This window comes from Camelus dromedarius, chromosome 9, assembly GCF_036321535.1.
Source record: "Camelus dromedarius isolate mCamDro1 chromosome 9, mCamDro1.pat, whole genome shotgun sequence".
NCBI lineage: Eukaryota > Metazoa > Chordata > Mammalia > Artiodactyla > Camelidae > Camelus > Camelus dromedarius.
The window spans coordinates 468,163-482,896 of record NC_087444.1 but is presented as its reverse complement, the minus strand read 5'-3'; the positions used below and the strand labels follow the sequence as shown (position 1 = coordinate 482,896).

The following is a 14,734-nucleotide window of genomic DNA, read 5'->3' as shown; positions in this document are numbered from 1 at the left end:
TTTACCAGGCTGAGTACCTACAAAGGATTTTCCTTTCAAAGCAAAATTAATGATGTAGTAACTGTTTTATAATAAAACCTTCAGCATTAGAGTGGTATAGTCAGCATACAACACCATGAGTTTAAATTCTACAACTAACCCTGCTTCTGGAGGGACCCTGGGCACCAACAAGGTGAGGGGCTAAGTGCGCACAGCACAGTGATGGAGCACGTCCCCTCCCTGCTCCACAAGGAGACCCTTCTTCGCAGAATCTCACTTCCCTCCCCTCAGGTCATATGCTCAGATCCCTTCCTCCAAAAGAAAAGGAAAGAAGTTGTTACCAGCTTGAACATCATTCAAACATTTACTTTGAGGCTACACTCTTTCCAACAAACTGACTCTCCTTTACCGTCATACCTCCCCTAGTGTCCCTCCACCAGCTGGACAAACGGAGGTGGAGAAACAAGGCCAGGCTTTCACTGGGGGGACGTCCATCTGATTTAGTCTGCAGAGAGAGGCGATGCTAGGGAAACGAGCACGTAGAAAGTCTGTGCATAAAACCAGCCTCTGCCTCTAGCAATCTGCTCCCCACCTATAAACTTTTGAGATAGAGCAAGATAAGCTTGTGGAGTCATCATCTCCCTAGTGAATTTGAGAAAAGTCGTTCTCAATTTTACTCTGATGGAAATGGGCATTAAATGAATAAAGCTGTCAGGCTCCTACCTTTAAAAGAACCTCTGTCTCAGCAAGGGAGTCTGGCTAAGAAACCGCGACTGAAGGTAACAAGCCAGACTCCAGACTAAACATGTCCGAATGAGCTGCCCCTGTCCCCGGTCACTACCTTTCCGGTGTGTGTCTGCATCGCCAATTCCCCCAGTTCCGACGGCCCGGCTCCCCCAGAATAGAAAGCCAAGGGCGGGGATCCCTGCTCCAGCGGCTGAGGAGGTGGGAGCTCTGAGCCTGGACACCAAGGCTCTCGCTCCCCTTCCCTCACACTTCACCCTCAGCGCATCCTCTCTCCGCCAGGTCCCCACTCCTCTCACCCTCAGTAACACCCAAGCCACCCATTTATGCAGATAACTCCTGGCCTGGCGAACAAAGGAACAAAGAGCCGTGACTTCGGCGGCAGCAGGAGGAGAGCAGCGGCTGGAGAGGGCGGCTGCGGACTCGGGCAGCCTCCCGCCCGGGGCGGGTGCGAAGCCGGGCAGGTCCCGCGGGCGCCGCGCTGAGCCTCGCGGCCCGGGGAGCCTGGAGACACCCCCGGGGGAGAACGCAGCGAGCGGGGCGCGAGCAAGGAAGCGCACGCGAGCCGGGCTGCTGCAGCGCGCCCGCCCGGCGCCCGCCCCGCACCTGGACCAGGCGGCCACCGCGCTCGCTCGGGGCGCGCTCCTCTCCGGGGACTGGCTTCCGGCGGGCTCCGCGGGCTGGAAGCGGCGTCGCGCGGGCTTCACTCCTCCATCGCGGGCCGGCGGCGCGTCACGGGCAGCCGTGCACTTCCTGTTTGAAACAACAGCAGTGAGAGAAAGAGCGAGAGCCACCCGCGCGCTGGCCGGGCGGAGAGGCGCGCGGGCCGCGGGGGAGGGCGGGCCAGGCGCCCGGCGCCCGGCGCTGTCCCCGCGGGCGGCCCGCGCCCTGGGGCCCGCGAGGCAGCGGCCGGGGCCCGGCCTCCCCCTGCCGGCGGCCTCGCCCGCGCGCACGGCGGCCCTTCCGCTCCCAGCCCCCGCCCGGGCCCTCCCCGCCCCGCGCCTACCTAAGTCGGCCACACGCCGTCCGCCTGCCGCGGTTTTCCTCCTTTCGTCTTCTTCCTGCCCTCGGGGGAAGCAAAGAAAGGCTGAGGGAGGGTATAAAGACAAGATCGCGCCTTTCCAGGGGAGAGGAAGCTGGATTTGTGCAAAAACTTAAAGCTAAGCGCCACATCCCAGTTACCCACTACCGCTCAGCAGCCGAGAGCTTCGGGATGGGAAATGACTTGTCTCACGCCTGGGTGACTCAAAAGGGGGAGCGTGCACACAGTAGCCACGAACTGCCACTGAGAAGGAAAAAAGAAAAACGAAAAAACTGTTCTGGGCTCCTAGGATGTCTCTGCTGGGATGCTTGCCCACACAGAGCCCTAAGATTTCTACATACCAACTCCACCCCAAAGACGACGGCATGCTGCCTTCTTCCAGACAGCAGTTACTCCTCTGTGCCTCTAAGAATCACACAGCAGTTCCAAAGTTCTGGGTTTATGCAGAACTTAGGTGAACCTTAGGGTAGCGTTTAAAAGGCAGTGATGGTTTCAGAATCGGCCACGTGCAGAGCATGCCTGCTCTAGGAGTTTGCTCACACTGCCTGTGCAGCAAGTTTCTGGGCTTCCAGGTGTGGACAGCTTCATCTGCACCCTGCCGGCCCCTGCCCACGAGTCTATCGGGTTACGACACTCACACAGGACTGCCTCTGATAAGTGGCTCCTTTTCTTATCAAGGTGATGCCTGAGTTATTCCTGTTTCAAAACTCAACATGGAGACTAGGCCATAAAGGAAGCTGCTTCTACATAGAAAGATAGATTTTGACTGAAGTAGAAAAAAACTGATGGACATTAAGCTCTGGCTCAGCGTTAGCATCTCATTTTAACCTCCTCTTAGCCTTTACATTTCCCAACAGACCTGCGAACAGTCCTATTCTCACATTCCCAACGGAGGAAACAGGGTCAGAAAAGTTAAGTAACTGTCCTGATGTCTCAGCTAGAAAGTGGTCAGATGGAGAACTGAAGAAGAGGTCTGTCCTGAGCATAAAATCTGGGCCATTTCCTCTACACTCTGCTAATTCTCAAAACAAGAGTGAATTCTCTGAGAAAAGTCAAGCCCAGCGACCGTCTGTGAGCCGTTCCTTCGTCTACAGGTGAGCCTGCAGGCCCCACGCTATCACTCTGCTGAACTAGCGAGGCTCCCAACCCACCTGAATCCTGCGCAGCTGGATTGCTCGGGCAGAGGACACTGTGCTCTTCCCCATTATCCGCTGCTGGCCCCAGCAGCCTTCTCAGAATAACTCGGTGGCAACAGTTCAGAAGGTACCAGGATAGCCACTCACATGCCAAGGTACAAAGTCTGTCCAGCTCAGTTCTTAATCAGCTGACTAGTGTTTGTTCCCTGAATTCTTTTTCTCTAACAGGATCTTTTTAAAAAGAAGGGAAAAAACAAACAGACAAAAACTGCACACACACAAAAATGCACAGCCTCTGCTTCCAGTGAAACCTGAAATTCTCTCACTTTCCATTTCCTTCTGCTTTAGTGCTTAGTTGACACTCACCTGTCAGCAGCACACTGCTGTTAGCTTCCCGACAAGCCAAGAAACAAAGCATGCATTAAGTGATTAAGACCTTGGCGAGGGTGAGGGCCCAGGCACTTGGGGAGAGAGTAACGCTCTGCATCCTAAACCTACACAGTGCTGTGTGTCAGGAGGAAGCTGGCGCTTCTGTCCTGTCTCCAGATGAGCTGCATCGCACTCGCCCGTCCCGCCACCTCACTCAGCAGTGCAGACTCTGGAGCTGCAGAGCGTGCAGGAGAGGGGCGAGGGCAGTTCCAGAGGACAGCAGGGACTGGGCTGGACCAGGGCAGGGACGCACTCCCGTCCCTCAGGGCTCAGTACCAGAGACCTCCTGGGGAGGGGTCTTAGCGTCCTTTTAGGTCCGGCTCTGCCTCTGTTGCCACCTTTTTCCTTCCCCGGGCCCCTGCCTGCCCTGGACCTGTCGACTCCTCATTTCCTCTTACAGACTTCTTCCAGAAGCACTGCTGTTTCTTCCCCATAAAGTGCCTGGTGGGAGGGAGGGAGGGAGGGAGGAGGGCATTAAACTCAAACTTCTCTCCTGTCTCTGATTTAGGGGAAAAAAAGAACTGTCAATAATTACAATGTTTTGGATACAATTCTGTTTTAAAATATCTCTTGGAATCCATGCTTTCATTCCTGTTACTCATTATATATCCAACAGCTCAGAAGGAAAACTTCTAAAGAAAAATGAAATTCTTTAGAAAAAGCAAAGGAAACATGCTGTAACTAACCTGTATGGATCTCAACATTCGTAGTTTGGCTAATACACCGCCATTTAGGTTGCACCCGCCCCGACATGCATATATCCTGACAATCGCAAGGCCTAAGCACCACGTAGTGATTCCCACGGCTCAGCCAGTCCCCCGCCCCTTCTGTATTTCATGGAAAAGTGTTTCTTCCTGACCACTGTCAAGCAGAAAAAAACATTAAAATCACAACCTCATAAAAAGAGAAAAAAAATGCTCCCAGGATGGCACAAATGATGCCACAAAAAATAAAACTGATTTAGGAAAAACACTGGAGGTTCATTTTGCAAGTCTCTACTCCGTAAGTACAGCAGTCCACGGATGAAGACGGCAACAGTGCGAAAGCACTTTCGGAGGCTCCAAATCAAGTGTCGAGAGACACCTTTCCTGAAGACTAACGGGTGTGGAGGAGGAGACGATAAACTCATATCCCAAAATGCTGTTGCTCATCTTCCCTCATTTTAAAAGAGAGTGACCTTATTCTGTTGATTAAAAAACGTCTGCCACACAATTTTTCTGTGTAAGGATTCTTGGCCATTATTACAGCAGGATTTCTGCAAACAAACAGAAAGATGACAAGCTATCGGTTACCTAAGAGATTGCCTCTCTGTCCCAGCAGCCTTCGCAGCAGCGCCCCTGTCTCCAGCCCCACTTCCAGGGCAGCACACGCACCAGGCTTTTCTGTGAAGGGCTCTGGCTCTCACACTCCCCTCCTGGCCTCGGCAGAACTCGGGCCATGGCTTTCAAGGAAGATGTCCTCAGAGCCAACTGGCCGGCTTGACTGGCATTTACCCACAGAGGGCTATTAGCCGTCTTCAGGGAGCCAGCATGTCGTTTCCCACGGCAAAACATGTAGAAAGGGGAAGCACATCACCTTTTCAAGAAAACCTGCCTGCAGAGCGAGCCCAGGCTCCCTGTGGGCGCAGTTCTGGTCCTGAGCAAGTCGAGAAGGAGAGCACGGAGAGCGGCAGCCTGCAGCATGACGCTGGGCACCAGCCACACGCCAGAAACACAAGCCAGCACGGCCGCAGGCCTGAGCTCCGAGGTCCCTCAGCTCAGTGCTTCCACACACACACACACATCGACTCACCCACCTGGCCAGAGCGGGTCACACATGCACAGGACCCACACATGCCCCGCCTCCCCGAGTTCCCAGGGCGGCCTCTGCGGGGAGGAGCCGTGGTCGCTGTGTTAGGGGTGGAGCGCACGGCTGCCAAGTCCCTTCTCTCAAAGCAGCAGCTATTGGAGCTCAAACTCCCCCTGGGTCTGCTCCTCCTCTATAACTGAAGAGAAGTGAGTGGGTGCATTTTGGCCGTGGAGTTACTACCCTGTGCTGCACACCTTTCGCTCAGAAGAATCTCACTTTTAACACAACCTGGAATGTTCTCCCTCACTGCATCATGACACTTCATCGCCTGGCCAAGCTTCTGTGACGTGTGAACTATAAACATGTATTTGCAACAGGCCAACTGATTTTCAAACCCTAGTAATGTGTGGATATAAATTATTGTTAAATTATTTTATTATAAATAAAAATACATTCTATATAAATATAAAAAATTAAATGTTCTTAGGTGGCAGCTGAAAAGTAGTTAATAAAATAAATAAAACAGATCCACTGGTCAATCAGACTGTGATGGACAAAATCTTAATACATGTTTTTCCAAGTTTCCTCTCTCATTCTTTAGTTAGTACATGAATATATACGTAAAGTGTGCCATGATTTCTGATGTACTGTGATTTAGTGAGCATAAATATGAAGGGTTAGCAAGAAGCCATAAAGATTTGACTAAATGCCAAAACCTGTACGTAAGTTAAGAGCATTCAAACTGTTCCGGCACAGACTGCTAGCGATGAACAGTCTTGAGTTATTTACCGACTGTTAATCAAGGTGTGTATTGTGTAGACTAACCACTGTCCTATACGACGTTTTTCTTAAGAAGGCATGTTTTGTCTATTCATCTTCTATAGTGGGTATTTCTGCTTCCTTACTGAAAAAAGGTTTTTAATTCTCTTTGGACATCCATTTAAAAATAATGCATTAAAAATCCAACAATTTAAAAGAATTTGTCTTAACAAGTCAAATAAATAAAATGTTCATTATTAAGAAAATAACGTTCTTGAAAGAATTTTAAAAATACATAAACTTTTGTATAATTACACATCAGAAGGCGGCAAAATATATGAGCTGATAGGGAGTAAGTCCCACGTCACTGTCCGCTGAGCACATCATCAATTCTCAATTATCTATCACAACGGCGTCCTAAGGAAGAAAAGCAATTTACAAGTAATTTGAGGAGGCAAAGATGGACAGTTTGATTTTCCTTTCCTTCCCTTTGCCTGCAGTGGAGTGACTAAGGCAAAAAGTGTGAAAGAAAAACAAAGTGCCTGCAAAATCCAGAAAAGCTATTACAAACCTTTAAAAGATTATTCATCAATTTTTAAACTAAACCTAGCTAAACAAATTCCAACCACTTTATTCCTGACAACAACTCTATGAGGCAGGAACTACCATTGCCTCCATCTTACGGATCAGGAAACAGACACAGGCCCTTAAGCAATCTGCCTGAGTAGCACTGCTAGCAAAGCCCAGAACTCGGCAGCTGGCTGGCCACAGTCCACCCTGACCCCGCGCTTCGCCACCGCCGGGGCACAGCTGGCCCGGGCTTGCTGTCTGCAGCGTGCAAGTTCAAGGGGAGCAGCCCCACGACACGGCAGGAGGGGAGGACTGAAAGGCTCAGACGCTTTCCTGTCTGCAGCAAGAATGTAACCACTGGTTGCACAGGGTCAAGGATGCAGGTCCTGCTACATGTTGCTGAATAAACGAATACTGAAAAGAAAGGAACAGAGATCTGCTGCAAAGTCAGGAAGGAGGGCTGCTGCCTTTCCTTGACCAGAATCCTCGACTGCAAGGCTCCAGGTTTGCCTGGCTCAGGTCAACTGAACTGGCAAGGGAAGGGAATGCCATGAACTCCCCATGCTTTGATCTTGATAAAGCATTTGATACGGTGTCCCAGACAATCAGGATCACTAAATCCACTGAAACTTACGTGGCTATAAGAACCACGCAGGAGTTAAGCAGGCTGGGGGAAAAAAAAAACAGACTGGATACATCCACTAGTGGATGAAGAAAAGGGCCACAAGGAACGGTATTCAATCTGTATTCAAAAGTAACTTAGAAATTGTTCGCATTGTTATAATCAAATTTGCACAAAACATTAATTTGGGGAGGTGTGAAAAAGGGCAAATGAGGGCAAGCCAATTGACTTAGCTAAATTAACAGAGCGGTGAAGAAAAACAGGACATTCGGTCTCATTTTTGTGCTCCCTTTAATTTTCAGGGAGGGGCTGAGGATGCCCACTGGGAGGGAACTGCCTCTGGACCTGAGATGCCAAGGCTGAGCTAAGTGAAGTAAGCAGTAGCAAACTGGAAATGTTTACGACCTTAGGCCCCTCAGTCTGAACTCCAAAAAGCATGATCCTATCATTCCACATGCCAGCAGTAAAGTTCCATGGGAAATAGTATTTCTTTCAACAAGAAGACTTTGTTAGCAAAACTCAAAGCAATGAAGGGGCTCAAAGGCTGAATTTAGAGATCAGATAAAAAAGTCAGTGGTGTATGTATAATCTGGCCCCACTACAAATATGCCGCACAGGCAGAAGGTCATGAGAATGATTTGCAAACACACGGCAGGATAAAGGACAGCGGAGAAGGAAGAGCAAAGAGAGCTGAAACTTGGACTAACATTATTTTTTTAAGCATAAATTATAATTTCTAATTTTTTTAATGTTGAGAAATCACTTCTCCCTTGGTAGAACTATTTGCCTTCCCAGCAAAAATTATACTTTAAAAGTTGAGTAGTTGATTTAGAACTCAAGAAACGGGAGTAAGAGAGGTCTGTGACATCTGGAAAAAAAAATGGCCTAACTTCACGCTGGGTCCCAGGAAACACAAGTGAGCATCGTTTCCCGCAGCTCCCAGAGACTGAAGACCTGAGCCGCCAGCCCTGCGGCCGCCACGCTGCGGGCGGCGGACTCCGCAGCTCGTGCTCTATGAGGGGCTGTCGATGAAGAGACAGTCACCACGGAAGCCCCACATGTTATGTTCTGTTTCCTTCAAAATACGCCCTCCAAAAAAGGGAGTGGGGTGCTTAGCACAAAGGCAAACAAATTAGAGCGATACTGAATTCCAGACATGAACGGGAACACGGGTGTGAAAGTGATGGTGCTATGAGATTATTTAATATCTACAGAGAATCAAAGCAAACGATAAAGTCTAAATAGACAGACTTCCCCAAGGTTTGATTGCCGGCCCCCCTCCTATGGTTTAAAAATCATCCGCACAAGGACAAACTCACAGCCAGCCTCAGAATGCCTACAGCACTATTCCCTTATCTGACGGCACTCTGAATCACCCACGGGCTTTTAAACACAGTGTCTCCTGGGGAGTGCAGGTGGGGTGGGGTGTTCCCAGAATCTGTATGTTTAAGAAGCTCCCGGGTGACCCTAGCTGCAGCCTGGTCGGGGCACCTCTGCTGCAGACACCCTACTCCTTTCTTGACTCCAGAATCAGCAACGGACGCCAGAGACTAGAGCAAAGGATTTCCCTTCCCAAGAACCTTTAATGGAATAACCTTCAAAGGCAATGGAATGAAGTCCAAATTCCTTAGCAGAACGCTTGAGGCCCTCTGTGATCTGTCCCAAACTACTTTCTGCCCTCCTCCCCTCCACATCCCTGACTCTGTCACAGTATCATTCCCCAAACACATCACATGCTGCTTTTATGTCTCCCGACTCTCCCTCAGCTCCCCCACCCTTTCCCTACCACACACCCTCTTTCTCATCCTTCAAGGCCAGGCTGCCAAGTTATTTTTCTTTGTGAAATCTTCTCTGATCTTTCTGGTCAAAATGTCCAAAAAACCAAATGTCCAAAAACCTTAGCTCCTGCAGAAATTACAGTACACGTGGCACGCTGCACTGAATTACATGCTGGTTCCGCCAGAAAGCAGGGCCCATCTTACTCATTTCTCCCACTGTGGATGAGAGACAGCTCCTCCAGGTACTCACGCGCACTGTAACCCTCGGCAGGTTATTTCAATGCTTTGAGTCTCAATTTTGTAATCTTTGAATGAGGCACTCAAAAAGCGATCCCCACCTTCACGACTGACGTGAGGACGAAAACACAGAAAGCGTCTGGCCCACCGCGGACACCTGAAGTGCACCTACGTGGGCGCTGCTGTTAGGGTCGTTTATCAGTGCCGTCTGTTCCCCAGCCTGCGAGGCTGCACTGCGGACATGCAGACACGTTAAGCGCTCAAAAGCCTTTGCTTCCACTCAGAAAAATAAAAAGCACTTGATTTCAAAGTAATAAACAGTGATTTCTTAAAGCCCTTTCTCCTTGCCCAATTTTGTCCTGTTACGAAGGGCATTTCATAATATTTCTATTGAGAAGTCATCTCTTAATCCCCTTTCTTTTCTTCAAAAATCAATGTACAAAATTCTAACAGACAAGCCCTGTCTGTCCCTCCTACTCCAACTTGGCTTTTTGCTTTGAACTACAGTAACTGCCTGCAGCCACAGTGTCGCTGCCCAGAGAATTGCCTGCTTCACCCTCACAACAAATGGCACTTTGTAGGCAAACTGGAGGCGAGCCCAAAGCAGGAGGGAGGAAAACCAAGGAAAAGGGGTTTGGGCCAAGAACTGAGTCGACACCCACATCACCGTCCACACTGCAATGCAGGTAAGGAGAGGACTGGAGATCAGAGACGTTCAGGTCGACGCAAAGCTTCCTGACGCCCCCCACGCATCCCAGGCGCCCCTCGCCCACGGGAAGGACTGCCCAGACTCACAAAGGACACGCCGGTCCCCAGCTGCCCAACACACACAGCCACCCCGTCCATAAAACATCGTCATGTGCAAGAGCTTCTCGTCCAGACTCTCAGCAAACCAGTCCCACTGCCTGTTTCATCCCCTCCACCACCTGCAGGGGACGAAACCCAGGTCTTAAGAAATGCAAGGTCACATGGTGGGCAGGGAAGAGAGCCGGCCCAGAAGGCAGGATCTCCCGCCGCCCTCGGGGAGGCATGAAAGGCCACCTTGAGTCTCAGAGGCTCGCCAAATCCACCAGCTGTGAAGGTGGAGGTAAAGCGCCCGTGCTCCTAAGACAGTCCTGGTGCCAAGAGTGGGGCCGCCACGGCGTCGTGGCCCCGCCTGCAGCCCCAGGAACGGCGGGCCGTCTGGTGTCGGCAGCGCTCCAGGCAGCGGGCCCCTCGGCTCTCCCCTCCCGACAGAGGCTGTCTCCTGACAACGCGGTTTGTTCAGTCGGTTTGAGGAGCAGGCCTTAGGGAAGGAGGAGGATTTTTTCTTTTTTTGAATCAAACTCTGGTCCTGAGTTTAGAGCTGAGGTGATGGGAAAAGCACAGGAAGTTTCTAAAAACCACATGTGATCCTTGCTGCGAGAAGAGCACAGAGGCCAAAACACAGCCTCCAAAGCAGGGCCTCTGAGCCACGCCCGCCCGGGCTCCCGCCTCGGCCCTGCCCTGGGAGCTCCGCGGCCCCAACACCCTCGGCCGCTCGTGGTGGCGGGAGCTGGGCCTCTGCGTCCCCCGCTCAGAGCGGGCCGTGCCGAGGGACAGCCGAGCTATACGTGTAAAGGGCTCCAAGCAGCGCCGGGCACATGCAAGTGTCTCCTATTGTTATTTCCAGGCTGGATGAGTCTCTACAATTGTGTTCTTTTTACAGTGTATTTTATAAGGTTAAAGAAGACTTCTTGTACGTGTTAATCCATAATGCCCCAAACCCGCACAAAGATTATTTACAAGTTTCACTTCCTGATAGGATTTTCCAGGACTTCCATCTGTGGACTGGAGTCCCTGGAAGAACAAACAGTGGAATCTGAAGAATCTTCCTCCTTCCCAGTAACAGTGCAAGCAAGTGTGCACCCATCCCCTCAATTCTACACGCGGGCTTCCATACTGAGAAAAACAGAACAAGACAAAGACCCTTTATTGCAGTAAACTAACACAGGGGAACATTCTTTAAATGCACTTTATATTCTGAGAGCAACCAACATGTTAAAAATTTAAAGTTACACCAGCTGAGAAAGACGGGGTTCGAATCGCACGGGGATGACAGTCCTCAGGACTGGGATGAGACCTGCTGATGCATCGAAAGGTTTCTTTCCCAGAAAACGCTGGAATTCCAGGAACAGTGTGCCGTACTTGGGATGATTAAGAGAAAAATGGTTTTAAAAATCCCCTCTCGGGTCAGAAGTCTAGACTCGGCTAGTAACAGCGGTCTGCTAAAACACCACCGCTCTTCTTCCAGAGGGCGCACAGCCGACAGATTATACTCGACAATGAAGGACTCTCCCCAGGAGGGCAGGTAAAACTAAGACAGGGGCCCTAGAAGGAAGGGTCACAGTACAGCTCTGCGGTCGTGCCCTCCCAGGGGCGCCCAGACAGGAGAGGGGCTCAAACTCAGTTTGCAAGGCTCTCCCAGCAGCGCAGCATGCCCTGGGGGGGGGGGGGGGGGGCGGATGCAGCTAACGTCACCCAGTGGGGCTGTGGGCACGGCTCCACGTGTGCTGAGCACACCAGCCCCCAAAGCAAAACAAGCTGGTGCCCAGAGCCACCTGGGAGCTGGGGGCCACCACACGTAGGAGGCTACACGCACACTCCCTCAAACGATGCTGTGGTTGGGGGCGCGGTGGGGGGAAGGCTGTTGGTTTGCACAATGGAAACATTTTCAGCGTGATGTCAGCTGTTCCCTAGTCCCCTCTTCCTTTCCTCACTCCGTACTCTCCTTTCCCAACACAAACCCTTTCTTTTCCTTCTCGCTCCAATTCTCCTTTGGCAGAAGCCACAACACAAGCTAACGTGCACACCAGGGATGGCAAAGCAGTAGCCCAGCGCCCACCCACACAGATTCTGCACTAGTTCTAAATATTTATTGGGTCACAATTTTCCCTTCTCATGCAAGGACTCCTCTTCTCTTCCCGACCACATCCACATCCCCCTTAATATATACAGAAGTCGTCCTCTTCTCTCTCCTCACCCCACCTTGGGTCTCTGTCCCTGCACCCGCCTGCCGCCCACACCCACGTGCTCTCCTCCAGCTTCCTTCCCCATGCTCCACACTCCACCTATCTCTCCCTGATTCTGTTACTCCTTTGGGCAGGAAACCCCTTCAAATGCATCCACTCCAGTCACAATGCACCAAATTTAAAGGGCAGAAATTGTTACCATTACAAGCGCGTGTGTCGGGGGAGGGAAGTGCAGGACACAAAACCATGACATTAAGGTTTGATTTCTTTCAACCTTTTGAAAGTGTATTATTGCTTTTATTCAAACCCTGTGCCTCTGCTTACCGAGCTGAAGGGCTGTCCACCTCTAAGGGCCTGCACTCGCAGGCTGCATCCAGTCCACAAAGCTGTTTTGTTCAGTCTGCTCAGGAAGTTCTTATTTAAAATGTTGAGTTAGCTGATCTTTCAAAATCAGGAGATTTTTAAGTAATCCAGATTTCTGGCTTACAGTGAAAAATCAGAAGATCTGTGAAGACTGCCCCACATTTCCATACGGCAACAACTGAACAGATCTGTTAAACAGGCCCCTTTAGGCAGGACCTGCATTTTCTAGTTCAGCCCGGGGCCACCCCCTAGTCCCTCCTGATCAGCTGGCCCCGAGGCTGAGCACCAGCTGCCATCGATCTTCTCCACTTCAGGCAGGATTTGGTGTGTGTCTGAGGCCTCCAACCCCAGGCCACAGCGAGTATCCGACCCTAACTCTCTCTCTCCATCTCTGGTTAGTGCAGAAATTAACAGATGTACTTATAAAGTTTCTGCTTGGTACAGAATTTTCCAGGTACAAAAAATTTATAAGGAAAAGGACTTAGCACTAAGTAGTAAGGAAAATGCCCCGTAATAGAGAAATACTTGAAAAGGACTAAGTTAAAGAGAGGGGAAGGCCTCTCTCTCCCCTTTCTGTCTCTCTCTGTCTGTGTATAGAAAGCGGGTTCACTTGCGTAAGCTGTGAACACTGCAGACCACTCCCCAATTTGGACTTTATTACTGGCTAAATATTAATATGAAAAATAAAACTGTTAAAGTAGAAACTCAAACAGAATGAATTAACTCCACTGAAATGACTATACCTGAGCATAATAAATCTATAAATAAAACAGACTGTGAATATATAGATATTCGGCTGTTCATTTGCCCTTTAATTAGAGGATATGGATGATGATATGTTTTTAACTGCACATATTTTCATAGCATTTATTCAGCAAACTTTTGGACAAAACCTGTTAACAAACGTTAGCCACATCTTTGTATTTTTGTGCACAGCAGTATTGCAGGGGCAGGTCTAGCTTGGAGGGGGGCGCTCAGCGTGCACGAAGTGCCAGCAGCATCCTGTCACCCATGCTGACGTTAAAAGAGAACAGGGTGTGAGAAGGCACCAAAACAAGAGATTTTAAATTACTCTCTAAATTCTAGGGTGAACTTTTACTCATGTGGTTTTTTCTAAAACCACCGTGCACTGACGAAGACACTGGCCCGGACACCTGCAAAGCTGGGTGCCACCGCAGCTCCCCTCTTCTCAGCTGTGTTCCCACGTCTGGGATCTGAGCCATAAATGAGGACTTGTAAGGTCCCTTTACACTTCAAAATCAGATTCTCAGGGTGGAGGGAAGGTACACTGGTAGAGCGCGTGCTTAGCATGCACAAGGTCCTGGGTTCAATCCCCAGCACCTCCATTAAAAAATAAATAAAACCTAATTACACCCCCCCCAAATTTTTTAAAGTGGGACTATCAAATAGCAGGGATGGTATAAACCCCTTTATGTGGAAAGAACAAGGACAAAAATCAAGAAAAAAGGAAAAAAATCTTTAAAAACATCAGATTTTAACAGAAATTGTACTATAAATACAGAGAAACCTGAGAAGATTACGGTACGTCAGAGAATCAGCTTTGAAATAAACAAGACTAGTTTCAATTCTACCTCCATAACTTCTTGTGATTTTTTTTTTCAAATCACGTAACACCTCAAGCCAGAGTTACCTCGTCTGCAAAGTGGGAACAAATCCCTCCACCACTTAGGGCTGTTTTGAGGATTAAATGAGAACGCATGTAAAGTCCAGGGCATAGGTCTGGACAATCCGTAAATGCCTCATGAATGATGGTTATTATTAACAGTTCCATACGCTGTCCAATTACTTCTTGACCAGTTGAGTTTGAAAAAAACTAGCTAAACTTGGTAATAAACTGATTGTAAAATCTTACTCCATGGGGAACAATCGGAGAAAAGAGCCTCTGCCTGATGGGGCTTCAAGCCCAGTGTGATTGGCGCGGATCCGCCTGGCTGCCCTGTGTGAGGCCTGCAGAGACGGCCTCCTGGTGGCAACACCCTTCAAAGAGAAGGGTTGTCGCTCGCTTCCCTCCTTCTCCCTGCTTCGGAATTCCCTGCAGTGCTGGTGATCGGTCAAGGCTGAGGTTCAGCAGTGGGATTTATGGGTTGCTGGGGAAGTGAAGCCTTCTCTGGCCATGTTCCTAACTATTACCAGCAAGCCGGGAAAGAAAGTCAAAAGGAACACTTAGGAAAGCAAATTTCCAAACAGAATCTAACTCTGGCATCTGTGAGCCCTCCCCAGCAGCAGGTGGCAGGAGGAGGGCACAGACCGCCCGACCACCTCAGAGAAGCAGTGAC

At 49.8% G+C, this 14,734-nt stretch overlaps 1 protein-coding gene across 6 annotated transcripts in view; it reads right to left on the bottom strand.

Moving 5' to 3' along the window:
• LRRC8D (leucine rich repeat containing 8 VRAC subunit D) overlaps positions 1 to 14,734 on the bottom strand; it is a 92,405-nt gene that overhangs the window by 70,914 nt on the left and 6,757 nt on the right. For 4 of the 6 annotated variants that reach the window (XM_064488681.1, XM_031457551.2, XM_031457546.2 and 1 more), the window contains exons 2-3: positions 1,730 to 1,784; positions 1,330 to 1,476 (exon numbers count right to left, since the gene is read on the bottom strand). The exons of the other annotated variants lie outside the window; for them this stretch is intronic. The gene's annotated coding sequence lies outside the window, so the exon portion shown is untranslated. The remainder of the gene's footprint in view (positions 1 to 1,329; positions 1,477 to 1,729; positions 1,785 to 14,734) is intronic. 6 annotated transcript variants of the gene reach the window in all.